The following is a 20915-nucleotide window of genomic DNA, read 5'->3' on the forward strand; positions in this document are numbered from 1 at the left end:
CAATTGTGATCTTACAAAGAAAGGAACCAATTGCTCGTTATTTCTTTTCTCTGTGTTAGTTACAGCTAATGTGGCCACCAACAGTATTACTATTTTTTATTTGATTGTGTATTCACTTTTGCAAAAAGTACCCAATATCCCCTCCACCTCTAGCCTAAACATTATTACTAATTTGGATTAACAGTTTCTCAAGTTCAAATACTGGACATAGGGCTGTTAGAGATATATATATAATATGTATATAATATATATAAATATATATATTATATACACATATATATTTATATATAGACATATCAATAGATATATGTAGATATATATGTAGACACAGATCAATAATTGATCCAAATAAGCCTGCATTTTGGAGGAGGAGAAAGAAAAGTAAGAGAGAAATTAGATGATCAAATAGCACAAGTGCAACAGACATGAAAGAAAAATTACACAAACACAAATGGTGACAAACTGCAGAATTTAATAACATGTATTAGATTTATTGCTACTGTTAAAAAGCAGCAGTTACTGATTGTCCACACAGTGAGTATCAAAGCTGGAACGTTGACAATTACATGTTTAAAAGTTTAAGTTTGTGTACTTTTGTGATAACTTCCGCTTGGATATTAAAACAAAGGGAAGTTTATTTTTCATATGGCCCTGGGTGAGGAAATGGCTTCTTAAACCCTTAAGAAGTAAAAGACACTCAAGGAAGACATTATATATATATATATAAAATAAAAAGGAATGAAATAATGGCATTTATAGCAACCTACATGGACCTAGAAACCATTATTCTAAGTGAAGTATCTCAGGAATGGAAAACCAAACATTGTATGTTCTCACTCCTAAGAGGGAGGCTTAACTCTAATGATTCAAAGGCATAAGAACGGTACAATGGACTTTGAGGACTCAGGGGAAAGGGTGGGACGGGGTGAGGGATAAAAGACTACACACCGGGTTCAGTGTACACTGTTTGGGTGATAGGTGCACCAAAATCTCAGAAATGACCACTAAAAATCTTATTCATGTGTCCAAATATCACCTGTTTCCAAAAAACCTATTGAAATAAAAAAAAATTAAAAGTAATTTTTAAATCAGATACCTCAAAAGGTTTCTGTCCTTATGTGACTTGGTTATTGAAGATGATATTCAACAGTCACTATAGTAACAATTTTACCTGATTTTTAAATATATACATTTAGAAAATTCACTTTTGAAATGTCTTATATGTACTTATAACCTTTTTTTAAAACTCCCCAAAGTCAAGTTTCAGTGGACTTTAAGCTCATTTTTTAATCTTTCTGATGAATTTTTAAGCACAAGATTTTGACATCAGTGAAGATGAAAATGTTCTTGGCAAATTTCAACAAAAAACATTGTCTGATTGGTACATAAAGTCAAAAAAGTAGTATATCAAAATTTATTAAAAACAGCCAATGATGAAAATGGATTTTTTTTTTTTTTTTTTTTTTTTTTTAGACAGAGTCTTGCTCTGTCGCCCGGGCTGGAGTGCAGTGGTGTGATCTCACCCCCCTGCAACCTCTGCCTCCCGGCTTCAGGCAATTCTCCTGCCTCAGCCTCCTGAGTCGCTGGGACTACAGGCGCCCGCCACCACACCCGGCTAATTTTTTGTGTTTTTTTTTGTAGAGGCAGAGTTTCACCATGTTAGCCAGGATGGTCTCAATCTCCTGACCTTGTGATCTGCCTGCCTCGGCCTCCCCAGAAATTGGATTTATGTATCTGTTCGAGGTGTCCACTTCAGTTATAGCAGTTTTTAAACTAAAAATTAATATAAGTTGAATGTAGGAAACAGAATGTTAATTCATTCTATCATAAATTATTGCACTAAGGTTTAAAAACTTTCATTAAATTAGACTATAACATAATATTTACTTTATAATATCAATCATTTTATCTTTATATCATTATTTTAAAATATGTATACTGTAGTTAAAATATGTTTCTATACATGCACAGCTGCATGTGTTTATAATATATAAATGAAGACATGGAAGTAAATGTCAGATCTCATTGATGAGAGTGTAGGAGAAAAACATTTGTGAAAATACCATTAGAGACCTATTCAATATGCTGTGTGAGCAACACGGTCTCTAATAGGCTTAAACCATCAATGGAAATGTAACTAGGCTAGGATTCACTTTCTGACAAAAGAAACATTTAATTTAAAAATCATTTGGGGAGAAAAAATATTTTTGTTTGAAGGATGAGGTAAAAATGCTTTCCTTTTTTCGGTTTTGTGTCCTCATTTCTACTTTTTTCAAATATCAACATGATATGAATGAGATCTAGTTTACAACTTGTACATTAGCTACTGTGGGCTTAATCTTACCAAGACTACATTTTGGTTCCAGCCGCTTCATTATGCAACCACTTTTTGGTAAATTTGTTTTTATTTTAATGTTGGAGAAAAGACTTATTCTTAGCATTGCCCTAATTTTAGAAAATGAATTTCATTCATGAGAGTGTTCTTGGCTAGAAATATAAACACTGTAGAGAACAGTTTCACATTTATTTTCTCCTATTTTATCATCTTTGAAAGAAAGTGAACTCCTGCTGGCTATTTTCTCTTGCCCCTCCCAGCGTCCATTCCTGCCTCTGTGCTGAGAAGCTCCTGTGACTGCCGTCATGCCCCTGTGCCCTCTCATGGCCAGCTGCATGGGCCACGGAAAAGGTCCTTGGAAGGCCTGTGGGAGAAAGGGGAGGGAAGTCCCAGCTACAGTTTCCCCCACTGGCTGCCACTGGGTCACCTGGGACTGGCTGTGGCCATGGCCTCACACCGCAGCAGCCACACCCACCTGGCTCTTCCTGTATGACCCTTCATCCCCCAGTGTTCCTTTGGGCCCCCTGGTTCCACTGGGAACCCTTGTGTTTGCCTCTTCCACACCCGTGTCTTTGTTGATAATTGTCTTGTCAAACCTTCTTCAAATTATCTTATGTGATGGTGTCACATAATTCTATAGAACTATTGATTCATAAATTATCCTAAAATATGCTTTAATATTTTCCCAGTTTGGGGAAGTATTTTTAATTAATTTTAGATATGTCATGTGTCTCTTTTACATTTATCTTAAACATTTGCTGGCTTATTCTCTTAATCCATAAGTGATTTTGAAGACAGCAATATTCAGAATCTACTATTCTGGTACTCAGAATATTCAGGATATTTGGAAGGATATTCAGAATCTATTGAGTTTTGTTGAACATGATGACATTTTATTTTTAAAAAAGTAGGGTTCGAGGGAAACAATTTTTTTTTTTTTTTTTTTTGAGACGGAGTCTCGCTCTGTAGCCCAGGCTGGAGAGCAGTGGCCGGATCTCAGCTCACTGCAAGCTCCGCCTCCCGGGTTCACGCCATTCTCCGGCCTCAGCCTCCCGAGTAGCTGGGACTACAGGCGCTGCCACCTCGCCCGGCTATTTTTTGTATTTCTTAGTAGAGACGGGGTTTCACCGTGTTAGCCAGGATGGTCTCGATCTCCTGACCTCGTGATCCGCCCATCTCGGCCTCCCAAAGTGCTGGGATTACAGGCTTGAGCCACCGCGCCCGGCCGAGGGAAATAATTTTTAAGTTACTTTGCCATATTTGGCTACAGCAAGAGTTTGCAAACATTTTCTGTACAGGGCCAGATAGTAAATGTGGAGACATGTGATCTCCAGTATGACTAATCAACTCTGCCATCACGGTACAAAGCCAGCTGTAGACAGTATGTATATGAATAGGGATGGCTGAGTTTTAATAAAACTTTATTTATAATAATAGATGGTGGGCCTGATTTGGCCTGCTGACTGTAGTTTGCCAAGTCCTGTACTAGGGTGACATAACATTAGAAAATGGATATAATTTATTTCAGAAGAATATAATTTTTAAAGGTTTATAAATTATTGCAGTGGATAAGATTAAAATATTTTTGACATTTAAATTATTATTTAAATCATATTTAGGGAAAAGTTTCAGTTACATTCCTCTAAAAATAATTACCATGTACAAAGAAATACTCAGCTTTAGGAATTATGTATATATGAAAGGATGTAGTGTCTATTCTGTTTTCACTGAATAATATCTATTGTATTATGTGATGTCTAAAAGCTGAATTTGATACTTTTGCTGACACCAAAGCCACTTAACAGATATTCAACTAACCCTAGCCGATGATGTTATTATGGATGGCATTTTTTGGATCACGCTGCTGCCTGGGTTAATATAAAGATGAATGTCTGTATTCATCGTGCATGTGTGTGCCTGTGTCCGTGCTCAAGTGCACAGTTGCCTGTGTCTCTGGAAGAAGTGCAGGTGGATGGGGGAGGGTTAGTGGGTAACTGACCCATTCGCTTCTGGTCCTCTGCATTCCTGGCCACCCCAGGAGTGTATGTTTTCTCCCTCAATGCATTGGGTACATGTAGGAAAACAGTGACGGACAGCATTTGCTTGCGATTGTTCTGCTTGCACCTAAAAAAGGAAATGTGTGCAAAGATCAGAGTCCAAAGCCAGTTCTGGTCCAAGGTGCGAAGGGGCCCGGCCCAAGGCCAAGATCTCGGGGGACTCTCAGCTATCTTATCATTCAGTGTTTCTTATTCTCTGCTGATGGGCTTTCCTTTGGGTATTTGCCAAGATGAATTTGCCATTTTTCAGTCTTAATATACTTAATTATAAAACTTCACATCGTGTGTGTGTGTGTGTATGTGTGTATAAGTGTGTGTAAGGGGGGGGGGAGATTATGAAAATATGAATGAATGATTGAATAAAAACACATGAATAAGGAATATATTATTTGGACTGGAGGAGTGAGTTAACTGTCCAGGCTTGGTCAGTCAATTCTTGAAGGGGCAGTTTCCTGGCGGTGAGGTGGTGAGCTGACGAGAGGACCACACTTGTCTGCATGCAAATATCCCTTACCCAAAGCAGTACATGGGAAGTCAAACCCAGTCAGCAAACAATGATTGCTGAACTGTATTAATATGGTCTGGGAGGTAGAAAAAAAGAGTATAGAGGGGTACCAGAGTCTGGGGGAAAAAAATCGATGGTAGGAAAAAAAATGCCTATAATATAAATTTTAACAATCATCTTATGAAAACATTGCAATTACTTGAAAATTTGCCTTTATGTTGTTATAATCAGTTAAAGGTAACCCAACTATGTATAATACACATGGCATATTATCAAATACAGGCTCATAAGAAGTCTCCTGGGTAACTCTTTTTATTATAATGTTAAAGATAGAATTGCTACACCTTATCTTAGCAAGTGTATTTAGTCAATATGGTGAAACAAACTCCTAGCATTCTGCAACATTATACAAACAGATAAATATCACTTAGTGCAGCCTGCCTCAGTTTTCGTGGAAGCATCCTTTAAAAAAAAAGTTGTATGGATACATTATAGTTGTACCTACATATGGAACACTTGTGATATTTTGATACAAGCAAATACAATGTATAATGATCAAATCTGGCTAATTGGGGGTATGCATCACCTCAACCATTTATCATTACTTTGTGTCAAAAACATTCTAAATCTATTTTTTCTGCTTATTTTAAAATAGACAATAAATTGTTGTTAAGACAGTATTCCTTTTGCTCGCTATGAAGCAGCCATCACCAGAACATTTGGGTCAAGGTCATTACAGGAGGTCACCCTCATGACTTGAGAAGGGCTTTTCATCTCCTTGAGAGTGTGTTCTCCATGCTATGCTGCTGAGATCAATCCTTGAAGCTTCAAAAGTCACCTCTGCCTGCCTGTGGAGGAATGATTGGCAGGGAGATGGATCACATATCTAGAAACAGATATTGTGGGAACTTGTGAGCTGGTGTTTATGTCTGGCTTAGAGAAGAACCAGGCCTGGCTAGTTTTGAGTCTTTTGACTGATAGTTTTAACAGGGCAACTATAGTTTGTGTTAAACCGTGTGTTTAATTTGGATGTCACGTATGTTGAGAGACTAAAGAGTTTCTTGTTAATCCCATGTTTCTTTGTGGAGGAAGAGCTCTAGGCATTTTTGTTCTTTCAAACTGACTCAGAGGTCACTGTCTTGGCAGGTTCACAGCCCAGTGATTGAAGATTGAGATTTTCTCCAGAAGAAGGAAAGGGGTATATTTATGGAGAATAACAAGATGGTTTGCAGAATCCTACACTGCACTATGGAGTTGAGTCAGTTGTATCATGAAATACTAGCATTTTTCACGCAGGAACATTTTGTAACAAGAAATGTTAGAAATCCTTTCTAGAGTAGAAGACATACTAGATGATAGTTGGAAGGAAAAAGAGACTGTGGAATGATGTGTAAATGCTTCGAATTAAAGGGAGGGGCCTCAAAAAGTGTTGGAGGCTTGAGGAATTTAGCACACAACTACAGATGTTTCTTCCTCCCTTCCTCTACTTGGTTCTATTATTAGAATAGGAGGATGTGAGAATTTTCTTGCTGGGAAGTCTGCCTCAGACTGGTAGAGTCTGTCTGGCTGACTAAGGGGGTGCCCCCTTCCTGTGTTATCATCACATTTTCTTGGGCAGGGTTCTGGCTGCCAGGACGGATCCTTCCCTCCCCCAGTACTAGAATAGAACTATAATTGAAGCAATGTGCAGTACATTGTCACAAGGAGAGCTATTTATTAAAGCTTATCCTTTTTGTGCTGGTAGGCTTCTTCCAGCTAAAAACTGCAAGAACAAATAAGAAGACTGTTCTTCATTTTATACAAAAACATCTTAGGTCTGTATTAGCCAATGATCAGGGAGTCTGTTTCATTTGTGATTTCCTCAAAATTTTACCCACTAAAAGAATTACTGAGTTAGCAAATAAAGGGAAAAATACCATCACTTGCGATTGTTAAAAAAAAAAATTGATGAAATATGTCGAATTTGAATCAGCTCAATCCATTATAGAAAAGGAATGGAAGTAATTATATTGTCATCTTTCCTTATATGCTGGCTCATTGTTAACTCCCTAACGGTTGCCTTCTCTACATAATTCATTCAGGATGTGTCTACATTGATACTTTTCAGGCAAGCAAATCTGAGTTTGAGTTTACATTATGAAACTGAAGGTCTTTTGCTTTCTCCTTGTCACTACCAGTTTCTCTCAGAATTCTGTATTAGCTACTGTTTTATAGCCTACTGCAAATGACTATTGTGTTAGATATCCATTATGGTGTGCTTTCATTTGGAATTAGAGTATTCAATCAAGAGAAAAAAATTGGCACAGATAGCATCTATCTCTCATCTGTCTATCTATCTAATATCTATCTATTAGTCTATTACCTGTTATCTATCATCTGTTATCTATCATTTGATATTTATCCATCATCTGTTATCTATCATCTATCTATTATCTGTTATCTGTCTGCCTGTCTGTCTGTCTGTCTGTCTATCTATCTATCTATCTATCTATCTATCTATCTATCTATCTATCTATCTATTTTTTTAGTAAGACCACGTATCACATGCATGGAGATGTATAGTGATTAAGTCCATGTACCTCGGGTTCTGTGTTGTGTCCTGTGATTATGAAAATAAGGTGAAGTTTGAGCACTCTTCGAGACTGTTGAGGGGCAGTTGGGGAACACCTTGGGAACAGTCATTGGAGAGAGAGGAACGTGCCTACATTTGCATATGTTCTATCTATCTAATACTGAGCATGTCCAGGGCAGTGGACAAAACTTACTAACTTGCCTGTGTTGGGGCATTTGGTTAAAAATTAACAGGCAGAGGCAAACTGGCACATTAGCTACTTTGCCCAGCCACGGAGTGTGGTGGGTGGAATTCCAGGATGGCCCCAGGATTCTGCCCCCTGGTGGACATACCCTGTATGATCTCCTCTCCTTGAGTGTGGGCAGGACCATAATTAGTTTACCTTATATGGTAAGAGTAAGGGGATTTTGCAGATGGAATTAAGAACTCTAATCAGTTGAGTATAGGTTAGTCAAAAGGGACATCATCCTGGATGAATCTGACCTAACAGGTGAATCTTTAAAAGGGCCACAGCAGGTGCTCTTCTCTTGTCTTTGAAGAAGCAAAATTCCATCTTGTATAGAGAACCACAGGGCAGAGAGGGGTGGGCATTCCCTAGCATCAAAGGATCTCAGTCCTACAGTCACAAAGAACTGAATTTTTTCCAGCAACCAATGAGTTTAGAAGACTATCACAAGCCTAAAAAGCCATCTCAGTCGCAGGACAATGAGATTCTAAACAGAGGATCTGGTTAAACCACGAATGGACTCCTGACCCATGAGAATTGAGAGATAATTCATAGGTATTGCTTCGGGGCTTCAGGTTTATGGCAATTTATTAGACAGCAAAAGGAAACTAAAACAAGAGATCTATCAGTTTTGTGATACTGCTGCAAAAAAATTATCCCATACTCGGTGGCTTAAAACAATGAAATTTATTATCTTACCATTTTGGATGTCAGAAGTTCAAAATTGGTCTTAGTGTGCTTAGGTCAAGGTGTTGGCAGTTCTGCTTCCCTCTTGGAGGCTCTTCGGTGGAGAATCAGTTTCCTTGCCTTTTCCAGGTTCTACAAGATACCTGATTTTCATGGCTCAATCGATTAACAGTCTTAATTCTGTCTGCAATCTAAACTTTCCCCTTGCCATGAAGTATAACATGGTCACAGGTTGTAAGGATTAGGAAGTGGGACTCTATTTTGCCTACCACTAGGAATTTAGGATTGATGCTGTGGGATGGGGAGGTGCACATGTGAGAAGATGGAATTATGTATTTTAGAGCAATCTGATGACATAGGAAGGGTCCGCTTGGAGGTTCCTTTATCCATCTGGTCAGCTACAACTGCCAGAAAGTGCATGATGCCTCCATGGACCTCTGACACTTGAGATTATACTGTTTTTTCTTATTTTCTAGAAAAAGTATTTAGGATTTAGGTATAAATATATGTTGTATAGTGCTCATTTTCCTCAATATTCATTTTTCAGAGAGGAAAGAATATGTCATTTTGTACATGTGTATTACATTGGTTGAAAGTTTTAGGAATGGGTGAGTTATTGCTTTTTCAGGGTTCTGCCTTTAGAAATCCTATGTCCTCTTCTCTGCATTATTGAAAACCATAAAGACAAATATGTGGCCCATACCCATGTTCACAGGACTCACTGCCTGAATCACGTTTGGTCTCATGTCTTTCCAACCAACTTCCTCTTCGCTTCATTTTTTTTGTTTTGTTTGTTTTACTTTCTTCTATTTGATGGGTTTTTGTAATTTTATTTTTATTCATTTTAAGTGTTTGGCATTAATATTTTTGCTCCAAGATTTAAACTAATCTGCCATGATGCTCTTGTGTTAAAGGTGGAAGGAAATGAGGCATGAACTGTCTCTCACATTACTTAAAAGGTGCCTGGTCTGGGCACGGTGGCTAACCTCTGTAATCCCAGCACTTTGGGAGGCTCTGGCGGGTGGATCATGAGGTCAGGAATTTAAGACCAGCCTGGCCAAGACGGTAAAACCCTGTCTCTACTAAAAATACAAAAATTAGCCAGGCGTGGTGGCTGTAACTACATAAGCGCCTGTAATCCCAGCTACTTGGGAGGCTGAGGCAGAACCCGGTCAGCAGAAGTTGCAGTGAGCCGAGATTGCACCACTGCACTCCAGCCTGGGTGACAGAGCAAGGCTCTGTCTCAAAAAAAAAAAAAAAAAAAAAAAAAAAAAAAAGTGCCTGTATCACAAAGAGGATATGAAATTATTGACTGTTGCCCATTAGTCACGGCATGCTGTCTTCTCCCTGGTCTGGGACAGCAGTATCTCTTGGTTCCTGTCAATCAGGTTGTATGGCTCTATTTGCCTTACACTGTTTGGTGATCTGGGGGTCTGTAAGAATCCAGATAATTCTTGTTGTCCCTGAAGAACCTTGTTAGTCCATAAGTCAAGAGAGAATCAATACAATAATATGAGTATGGGATTTGCTTTTCATATAAAGCAGGGTTTCTCAGTCTTGGCACAGTTGACTTTTTATGCTAGATAATTCACTGTTGTGTAGGCTGCCCTGTGCAGCATAGGATATTTAGCATCATCCTGGACTCTACCCACTAAATGCCAGTAACAACCCTTCCCAGCTGTGACAACTGGAAATGTATCCAGACATTGCTGAATGTCCCCTGGGGGGCAAAACTATCCCTATTTGGGGACCATGGTTATAAATATATATGAAAATTATAGGGAAAACATTTTGGATGGGAGTTGTTGACTGGCTTGAAATAGGTATTTGCATGAAGTAAAGGTATTGACATCATAGAAAAGAAAAATTCTGTGCTAGAGGGAAAATGGAAATTTTATTCCTATAGAAGTAAAGATACATTATCCAAGTACAGTAACTGATATTTATGTGTATTTTCTGTACTACCAGGATCATTAAATGTTAGAAATGAAATTCTGATAACTCATCTTAACTCAGTAATATAAATATATTTGGTTTCTCATCTATAAAGGATGGATGATAATTGTTCCTACCTCATAGGGTTATTATGAAACTTAAATGAGACTTTTAAAGTGGTTTTTCTCATGCCTTGAAGTTCTTAATTCATGTTAACTAATATTATTAATGAAGAATAGGGTTAGATTAATGGAAGAATTATTTAAATTGTATATACACAGATATACCTACACATATAATTATTTATTGTTATTTTCTAAAACTTTACATTTTATTAATAATTGGAACAATTTCTTTCCAGGTCTGAGGAAGATAATTGGATGAATATTGCTGTTGTCAGTGATGTTCTCATCTTAGCAAGCTTGGTTAACTTGAGAGTCCTCCACCTAAAAATTTTGGTTTGCTTTTCAAATTATTGTTTCTCTTAATTTCAGAGGTATCCAATTTGCCTATGTACCAAAATAACTGAAGTCTTGAACACTGCGTGTTTTAATGTAGGAAACTGGACTTCAAATGTCATGTTTACATTGTCATCCTTGATATAATTATAATTTGAGGCTGGGCAAGTGAGAGCTTTTCCTATGAGTAGTAACCCCGGTCCTGTTCATGGAAATAGGCACTAACAGGGGATCAGGCTCAGGGAGTCCTGGTTCTGCAAGGGCTGTGTGGCCTGGGCCAAGTCCTGTGTCCAGATGTACTTCACTTTCCCACCTGTGAAGAATGATGCTGCTCAGGTGGTCTTGAAGGACCTTTCCCACTTTCATCTTTGCCTTTCTTTTCTTTACTTTTCTATTTTCATTGAAAAGAGCAATAGGAATCATGTGCTCTTTGTAGTAACTGGTCCATTTATTAACAATTAAATGGAATCTATTGAATACAAAGACATCTGCTGCAGTAAATGTAAAGTAAAATATCAGAATCTGTAATTAGGGGTCCTGGATTTGTCAGTGTACAAAGCCCTGGTATTAGATTTGCTTTCAACATTGGTATTTTTTTCCAACTCCTAAGATGGAATTCCTCTAAGAAAAAATACATGTTAAAAGAAATTGCTCCAAAATCCCGTCCTGCAAGCACTCATCATTCGGCATCAGGGTTCAGTCACCTCTTTCTTGGAAAGGGCTGGATAGTTAATGTTTTAGCCTCAGCAGGCCAAGTGACAAAATGGTCCTATGCAAGTTGATATTAGTCAGTTATCACGCTGCTGTCAAGAACTACCTGAGACTGAGGCTGGGTAATTTATGAAGAAAAGAGGTTTAATTGACTCATAGTTCCACGGGCTTAACAGGAAGCATGAATTGGAGGCCTCAGGAAACTTACAATCATGTCAAAAGGCAAAGGGAGAGCAAGCGTGTCATACCGTGGTGGGGCAGGAGAGAGAGAGAGAGAGAGGGAAAGTGAAGGGGGAAGTGCTGCACGTTGTTAAACCATCAGATCTCATGAAAACTCACTCACTATCATGAGAACAGCAAGGGGGAAATCTGCCCCTACGTTCCAATCACCTTCCACCAGGCCCCTCCCCTGTTATGCAGGGATTATAATTCAACATGAGATTTGGGTGGGACACAGAGCTAAGCCATATCATTCTGCCCCTGGCCCCTCCAAAATCTTATGTCCTTTTCACACTTCAAAATCAATCATGGCTTCCCAACAATCCCCCATACTCTTATCTCATTCCAGCATTAACTCAAAAATCCATGTCCAAAGTCACATCTGAGACAAGCCAAGTCTCTGTAAAATCGAAAACAAGTTAGTTACTTCCAAGATACAATAGGGGTACAGGCATTGGGTAAATGTTCACATCCCAAATGGGGGAAATTGGCCAAAACAAAGGGTCTAGAGACCCCATCCAAGTCCAAAACCCAGCAGGGCCATCATTCAATCTTAAAGCTCCAAAGTAGTCTTCTTTGACTCTATGTCTTGCATCGAGACCATACTAACATAAAGGGTGGGCTCCCAAGGCCTTTGGCAGCTCTGCCCCTCTGGCTTTGCATGGTACAGCCCCCTTGGCTGCTTTCATGAGCTGGTGTTGAGTTCCTGTGGGTTTTCCAGATGCATAGTGCAAGTTGTTCATGGATCTATAATTCTGGGGTCTGGAGGATGGTGGCCCTCTTCTCACAGCTCCACTAGGCAGTGTTCCAGTGGGGACTCCATACTGGGACTCCAACCCCACATTCCCGTCCTGCACTGCCCTACTATAGGTTCCCCACGAGGGGTCCACCCCTGCAGCAGACTTCTGCCTGGACAGTAAGATGTTTACAAACATCCTCTGAAATCTAGGTGGAGGTTCCCAAACCTCAAGTCTCACCTTCTGTGCACTTGCAGACCCAGCACCACATGGAAGCTGCTGAGGCTTGGGGCTCACATCCTCTGAAGCCTTGGCCTGAGCTGTACATTGGCCCCTTTAGCCATGGCTGGAGCTGGACTATATGTGATACAGGGTACTGTGTTCTGAGGCTGCACAGAACAGCAGGGCCCTGGGCTTCACCCACAAAACCATTTTTCCCTCCTAGGCCTCCAGGCCTGTGATGAGAGGGGCTTCCATGAAGGTCTCTGAAATGCTCTGGAAATATATTCCCCATTGTCTTGGTTATTAACATTTGGCTGTTCTTTACTTATGTACATTTCTGCAGCAGGCTTGATTTTTTTCCCCAGAAAATGGGTTTTTCTTTTCTACCACATGGCCATACTGCAAATTTTCCCAACTTTTATGCTTTGCTTTCCTTTTAATTTTAAGTACCAATTTCAGATAATCTCTTTGTTCATGCATATGAACATACACTTTTAGAAACCATCAGATCACCTCTTGAATGCTTTACTGCTTAGAAATGTCTTCTACCAGATATCCTAAATAATCTCTCTCAAGTTCAAAGTTCCACAGATCTCTAGGGCAGGGACAAAATGCCACTAGTCTCTTTGCTAAAGCACAGCAAGGGTTGCCATCACTCCACTTCTCAGTAAGTTCCTTATTACCAACTGAGACCTCATCAGCTGGGACTTCTTATTTTTTTTTCAAGTTTACATAACTTTAATAATCTTTAGTAAATGCAGCTGATTTTAAAATTACTGATAAAGTAAAATAAAAACGACTCCAGAATTTGATTTAAACATGTTTTTTGGGTCTATTGATAAGTCAATGCTGTCTCTACTAGATGTGTTCTTTTTAAATTATAGTTTAAGTTCTGGGGTACATGTGCAGAACATGCAGGTCTGTTACATAGGTATACATATGCCATGGTTGTTTGCTGCACCCATCAACTCATTGTCTACATTAGGTATTTCTCCTAATGCTATCCCTCCCCTAGCACCCCTACCCCTGACAGTGTGTGATTTTTCCCCTCCCTGTGTCCATGTGTTCTTATTGTTCAACTCCCACTTATGAGTGAGAACATGTGGTGTTTGGCTTTCTGTTCTTGTGTTAGTTTACTGAGAATGATGGTTTCCAGCATCATCCATGTCCCTGTACAGGACAGGAACTCATCCTTTTATATGGCGTCATAGTATTCCATGGTGTATATGTGCCACATTTTCTTTATCTAGTCTATCATTGATGGGCATTTGAGTTGATTTCAAGTCTTTGCTATTGTGAACAGTGCCACAATAAATATATGTGTGCATGTTTCTTAATAGTAGAATGATTTATAATCCTTTGGATATATATCCAGTAATGGGATTGCTGGGTCAAATGGTATTTTTAGTTCTAAATTCTTCAGGAATTGCCACACTGTCATCCACAATGGTTGAACTAATTTACACTCTCACCAATAGTGTAAAAGCATTCCTATTTCTCCATATCCTCTCCAGCATCTGTTGTTTCTTGATTCTTTAACGATCACCATTCTAACTGACATGACGTGGTATCTCATTGTGGTTTTGATTTGCATTACTCTAATGACCAATGATGACGAGCATTTTTTCATGTTTGTTGGCGGCATAAATGCCTTCTTTGGAGAAGTGTCTGTTCATATCCTTTGCCCACTTCGTGATGGGGTTTTTTGTTCTTTTTGTAAATTTGTTTAAATTCTTTGTAGATTCTGGACATTAGCCTTTTGTCAGAAGGGTAGATTGCAAACATTTTCTCCCTTTCTTTAGGTTGCCTGTTCACTCTGATGATAGTTTCTTTTGCTGTGCAGAAGCTGTTTAGTTTAGCTAGATCCCATTTGTCTATTTTGACTTTCGTTGCCATTGCTTTTGGTATTTTAGTCATGAAGTCTTTGCCCATGCCTATGTCCTGAATGGTATTGCCTAGGTTTTCTTCTGGGGTTTTTATGGTTTTAGGTCTCACATTTAAGTCTTTAATATATCTTGGGTTAATTTTTGTATAAGGTAAGGAAGGGATCCAGTTTCAGTTTTCTGCACATGTTTAGCCAGTTTTCCCAACACCATTTAAGAAAGAGAGAATCCTTTTCCCATTGCTTGTTTTTGTCAGGTTTGTCAAAGATCTGATGGTTGTAGATGTGTGGTGATATTTCTGAGGCCTTTGTTCTGTTCCATTGGTATATATATCTGTTTTGGTACCAGTACCATGCTGTTTTACTGTAGCCTTGTAGTATAGTTTGAATTCAGGTAGCATGATGCCTCCAGCTTTGTTCTTGTTGCTTAGGATTGTCTTGGTTATGTGGGCTCTTTTTTGGTTCCATATGAAATTTAAAGTACATTTTGCCAATTCTGTGAAGAAAGTCAGCGGTAGCTTGATTTGAATAGCATTGAATCTATAAATTACTTTGGGCAGTGTGGCCATTTTCACGATACTGATTTTTCCTATCCATGAGCATGGAATGTTTTTCCATTTGTTTGTGTTCTGTCATATTTCCTTGAGCAGTGGTTTGTAGTTCTCCTTGAAGAAGTCCTTCACATCCATTGTAAGTTGTATTCTTAGGCATTTTATTCTCTTTGTAGCAATTGTGAATGGGTGTCCACTCATGATTTGGCTATTTGTCTGTTACTGGTGTATGGGTATGCTTGTGATTTTTGCACATTGATTTTGTATCCTGAGACTTTGCTGAAGTTGCTTATCAGCTTAAGGAGATTTTGGGCTGAGACAATGGGATTTTCTAAATATATAATCATGTCATCTGCAAACAGAGACAATTTGACTTCCTGTTTTCCTAATTGAATTCACTTTAGTTCTTTCTTTTGCCTCATTGCCCTGGCCAGAACTTCCAATATTGTGTTTAATTGGAGTGGTGAGAGAGGGCATCCTTGTCTTGTGCTGGTTTTCAAAGGGAATGCTTCCAGTTTTTCGCCCATTCAGTATGATGTTGGCTGTGGGTTTGTCATAAATAGCTCTTATTATTTGAGATATGTTCCATCAATACCTAGTTTATTGAAAGTTTTTAGCATGAAGGGTTGTTGAATTTTGTCAAAGGCCTTTTCTGCATCTATTGAAATAATCATATGTTATTTCTCATTGATTTTGTTTAAGTGATGGATTACCTTGATTGATTTGCGTATGTTGAACCAGCCTGCATCCTCACAATGAAGATGACTTGATTGTGGTGGACAAGCTTTTTGATGTGCTGCTGGATTCAGTTTGCCAGTGTTTTATTGAGGATTTTCACATCAATGATCATCAGGGATATTGGCCTGAAATTTTCTTTTTTTGTTGTGTCTCTGCCAGGTTTTGGTATTAGGATGATGCTGGCCTCATGAAATGAGTCGGGGAGGATTCCCTCTTTTTCTGTTGTTTGGAATAGTTTTACAAGGAATGGTACCAGCTTCTCTTTGTACCTTTGGTAGAATTTGGCTGTGAATCCATCTGGTCCTCAACTTTTTTTGGTTGGTGGGCTATTAATTGCTTCCTCAGTTTTAGAACTTGTTATTGGTCTATTCAAGGATTCGACTTCTTCCTGGTTTAGTCTTGGGAGGGTGTATGTGTCCTGGAACGTTTCCATTTCTTCTAGATTTTCTAGTTTATTTGCATAGAGGTGTTTGTAGTATTTTCTGATGGTAGTTTGTATTTCTGTGGGATAGGTAGTGATATATGCTTTATCTTTTTTTTATTGCATCTATTTGATTCTTCTCTCTTTTTTTCTTTATTAGTCTGGCTAGCAGTCTATTTTGTTGATCTTTTCAATAAACCAGCTCCTGGATTCATTGATTTTTTTGAAGGGTTTTTCATGTGTCTATCTCCTTTAGCTCTGCTCTGATCTTAGTTATTTCTTGCCTTCTGCTAGCTTTTGAATTTGTTTGCTCTTGTTTCTCTAGTTCTATTAATTCTGATGTAAGTGTGTCAATTTTAGATCTTTCTTGCTTTCTTTTTTGGGCATTTAGTACTATAAATTTCCCTCTATACACTGCTTTAAATGTATTCCAGAGATTCTGGTACATTGTGTCTTTGTTCTCATTGGTTTCAAAGAACATCTTTATTTCTGCCTACATTTTGTTATTTACAGTAGTCATTCAGGAGCAGGTTGTTCACTTTCCAAGTAGTTGTGTGGTTTTGAGTGGGTTTCTTAATCCTGAGTTCTAATTTGATTACGCTGTTGTCTGAGAGACAGTTTTTTACGATTTCCGTTCTTTTGCATTTGCTGAGGACTGTTTTACTTCCAATTAGGTGGTCAGTTTTAGAATAAGTGTGATATGGTGCTGAAAATAATGTATACTCTGTTGATTTGGGGTGGAGAGTTCCGTAGATGTCTATTAGGTCCACTTGGTCCAGAGCTGAGTTCAAGTCCTGGATATCCTTGGTAACTTTCTGTCTCGTTGATCTGCCTAATATTGACTGTGGGATATCAAAGTATCCCACTATTGTTGTGTGGGAGTCTAAGTCTCTTTGCAGGTCTCTAAGAATTTGCTTTATGAATCTGGGTGCTTCTGTATTAGGACCATATATATTTAGGTTAATTAGCTTTTCTTATTGCATTGATCCCTTTACCATTATGTAATGCCCTTCTTTGTCTCTTTTGATCTTTATTGGTTTAAAGTCTGTTTTATCAGAGACTAACATTGCAACCCCTGCTTTTGTTTTTTGCTGTCCATTTGCTTGGTAAATATTCCTCCATCCCTTTATTTTGAGCCTAAGTGTGTCTTTGCACGTGAGATGGGTCTCCTGAATACAGCACACCAATGGGACTTGATTCTTTATCCAATTTGCCAGACTGTGTCTTTTAATTGGGACATTTAGCTCATTTACATTTAAGGTTAATATTGTCATGTGTGGGCTGGGCGCGGTGGCTCATGCTTGTAATCGTAACACTTTGGGAGGCCTAGGCAGGCGGATCACAAAGTCAGGAGATCGAGACCATCTTGGCTAACATGGTGAAACCCCGTCTGTACTAAAAATACAAAAAAATTAGCTGGGTGTGGTGGTGGGCACCTGTAGTCCCAGCTACTCCGGAGGCTAAGGCAGGAGCATGGTGTGAACCCGGGAGGCGGAGCTTGCAGTGAGCTGAGATCACGCCACTGCACTCCAGCCTGGGGGACAGACCAAGACTCCATCTCAAAAAATAAAATAAAATAAAATAAAATAATAAAATAAAATAAAATAAAATATTGTTATATGTGAATTTGATCCTGTCATTATGATGCTAGCTAGTTATTTTGCCCATTAGTTGATGCAGTTTCTTCATAGCATGGATGGTCTTTGCAATTTGGTATGTTTTTGCAGTGACTGGTACCAGTTGTTCCTTCCCATGTTTAGTGCTTCCTTCAGGAGCTCTTGTAAGGCAGGCCTAGTGGTGACAAAATCTCTCAGCATTTGCTTGTCTGTAAAGGATTTTATTTCTCCTTCACTTATGAAGCTTAGTTTGGCTGGATATGAAATTCTGGGTTGAAAATTCTTTTCTTTAAGAATGTTGAATATTGGCCCCCACTCTCTTCTGTCTTGTAGAGTTTCTGCTATGAGATCCACTGTTAGTCTGATGGGATTCCCTTTGTGGGTACCCCGACTTTTCTGTCTTGGCTGACCTTATTATTTTTTCCTTCATTTTTACCTTGGTGAATCTGATGTTTATGTGTCTTAGGGTTGCTATTCTCTAGGAGTATCTTTGTGGTGTTCTCTTTATTTCCTGAATTTGAATGTTGGTCTACCTTGCTAGTTTGGGGAAGTTTTCCTAGATAATATCCTGAAGAGTGTTTTCCAACTTGGTTTAATTCTCCCTGTCACTTTAAGGTACACCAATCAAACGTAGATTTGGTCTTTTCACATAGTCCCATATTTCTTGGAGGCTTTGTTCATTTCTTTTCACTCTTTTTTCTCTAATCTTGTCTTCACCTTTATTTCATTGACTTCATCTTCAATCTCTGATATCCTTTCTTCCACTTGATCGATTCAGCTACTGATACTTGTGTATGCTTCATGAATTTCTCGTGCTGTGTTTTTCAGCTCCGTCAGGTCATTTATGTTCTTCTCTAAACTGGTTATTCTAATTAGCAATTCATCTAGCCTTTTTTCAAGGTTCTTAGCTTCCTTGGATTGGGTTAGAATGTGCTCCTTTACCTTAGAGGAGTTTGTTATTACCCACCTTCTGAAGCCCACTTCTGTCAATTCGTCAAACTCATTCTCCATCCAGTTTTGTTCCCTTGCTGGAGAGGAGTTGTGATCCTTTGGAAGAGAAGAGGCGTTCTGGTTTTTGGACATTTTAGCCTTTTTGCACTGGTTTCCCCCATCTTCGTGTATTTATCTACCTTTGGTCTTTGATGTCAGTGACCTTTGGCTGGTGTCTCTGAGTGGGCGTCCTTTTGGGTTGATGTTGATACCATTCCTTTGTTTGTTAGTTTTCCTTCTAACATTCAGGCCCCTCTTTGGCAGGTGTGCTGCAGTTTGCTGGAGGTTCACTCCAGACCCTGTTTGCCTGGGTATCACCAGCAGAGGCTGCAGAATAGCCAAGATTGCTGCCTGTTCCTTCCTCTGGAAGCTTTGTCCCAGAGGGGCACCCACCAGATGCCAGCCAGAGCTCTCCTGTATGAGGTGTCTCTCGGCCCATACTGGGAGGTGTCTCACATTCACAATGCACCAGGGTCAGGGACCCACTTGAGGAGGCTGTCTGTCCCTTATCAGAACTCAAATGCTGTGCTGGGAGATCCACCGCTCTTTTCAGAGCCATAAGGGAAGACGTTTCAGTCTGCTGAAGCTGCACCCACAACCTCCCCTTCCCCCAGATGCTCTGTCCCAAGGAAGTGGGGGTTTTATCTATAAGTCCCTGACTGGGGCTGCTGTATTTTTTTCAGAGATGCCCTGCCCAGAGAGGAGAGGCGATCTGGCTTCAGTGGCCTTGCTGAGCTGCAGTGGTGGGCTCCGCCCAGTTCCAACCTTCCAGGGGCTTTGTTTATACTGTGAGGGTAAAACCGCCTACTCAAGCCTCAGCAATGGCAGATGCTCCTCTCCCCGCACCAAGCTCCAGTGACCCACCTCCAGCTCAGACAGCTGTTCTAGCAGCGAGAATTTCAAGCCAGTAGATGCTAGGTTGCTGGGCTCTGTGGGGGTGGGACCTGCCGAGCCAGACCACTTGGCTCCCTGGCTTCAGCACCCTTTCCGGGGGAGTGAATGATTCTGTCTCGCTGGTGTTCCAGGTGCCACTGGGGTATGAAGAAACAACTCCTGTGGCTAGCTCAGTGTCTGCCCAAACAGCCGCCCAGTTTTGTGCTGGAAACCCAGGGCCCTGGTGGTGTGGGCACCGGAGGGAATCTCCTGGTCTGCGGGTTGCAAAGAGTGTGGGAAAAACGCAGTATCTGGGGCGGAGTGCAGGGTACAGTCCCTAATGGCTTCCCTTGGCTAGCGGAGGGAGTTCCCTGACCCATTGTGCTTCCCGGGTGAGGCGATGCCCCACCCTGCTTTGCCTCCCCCTTCTGGGGTTGCACCCATCGTCCAACAAGTCCCAGTGAGATGAACCGGGTACCTCAGTTGGAAATGCAGAAATCACCCACCTTCTGCGTTGATCTCGCTGGGAGCTGCAGGTCATAGCTGTTCCTATTCAGCCATCTTGCCAGCAATCCCCTTCTTTGTTTTTATTACTTATCAGTGTTTTGGTCAAAACCATTCAATAAGTCTCTAGGAAGTTCTACACTTTCCCACATTTTCCTGTCGTCTTCTGTGCCCTTCAAACTGTTCCAGCCTCTGCCTGTTACTCAGTTCCAAAGTCGCTTTCACATTTTCGGGTATGTTTATAGCAGTACCTCATTCCTGGTACCAATTTTCTTTATTCATTCATTCTCATACTACTATAAAGACCTACCTGAGACTGGGTACTTTATGAAGAAAAGAGGTTTAATTGACTCACAGTTTCACAGGCTTAACAGGAAGCATGGCTTGGAGGCCTCAGGAAACTTACAATCATGGTGGAAGGCAAAGGGTAAGCAAGCATATCTTACCATGGAGAAGAAGAAGAGAGCAAGTCAACTTTTAAACCATCAGATCTCATGAGAATTCAGTCACTATCATGAGAGCAGCACGGGGGAAATCTGTCACTGTGATCCAAAGACCTCCCACGAGGCCCCTCCCCTGACAGGTGGGGGTTACAATTCAACACAAAGTTTGTGGGGGACACAGAACAAAACCATATCAAGTTCCTTATGTTAAAAAGGAGAAAACAAACACTCAC

General features: G+C 39.9%; 1 protein-coding gene across 4 annotated transcripts in view; it reads left to right on the forward strand.

Annotated features, from left to right (window-relative positions):
* Positions 1-20915, forward strand: part of SEMA5A (semaphorin 5A) — a 512129-nt gene that overhangs the window by 257735 nt on the left and 233479 nt on the right. The window lies entirely within an intron of this gene.

This window comes from Macaca thibetana, chromosome 6 (assembly GCF_024542745.1).
Source record: "Macaca thibetana thibetana isolate TM-01 chromosome 6, ASM2454274v1, whole genome shotgun sequence".
In the NCBI taxonomy this organism is placed as follows: Eukaryota; Metazoa; Chordata; class Mammalia; order Primates; family Cercopithecidae; genus Macaca; species Macaca thibetana.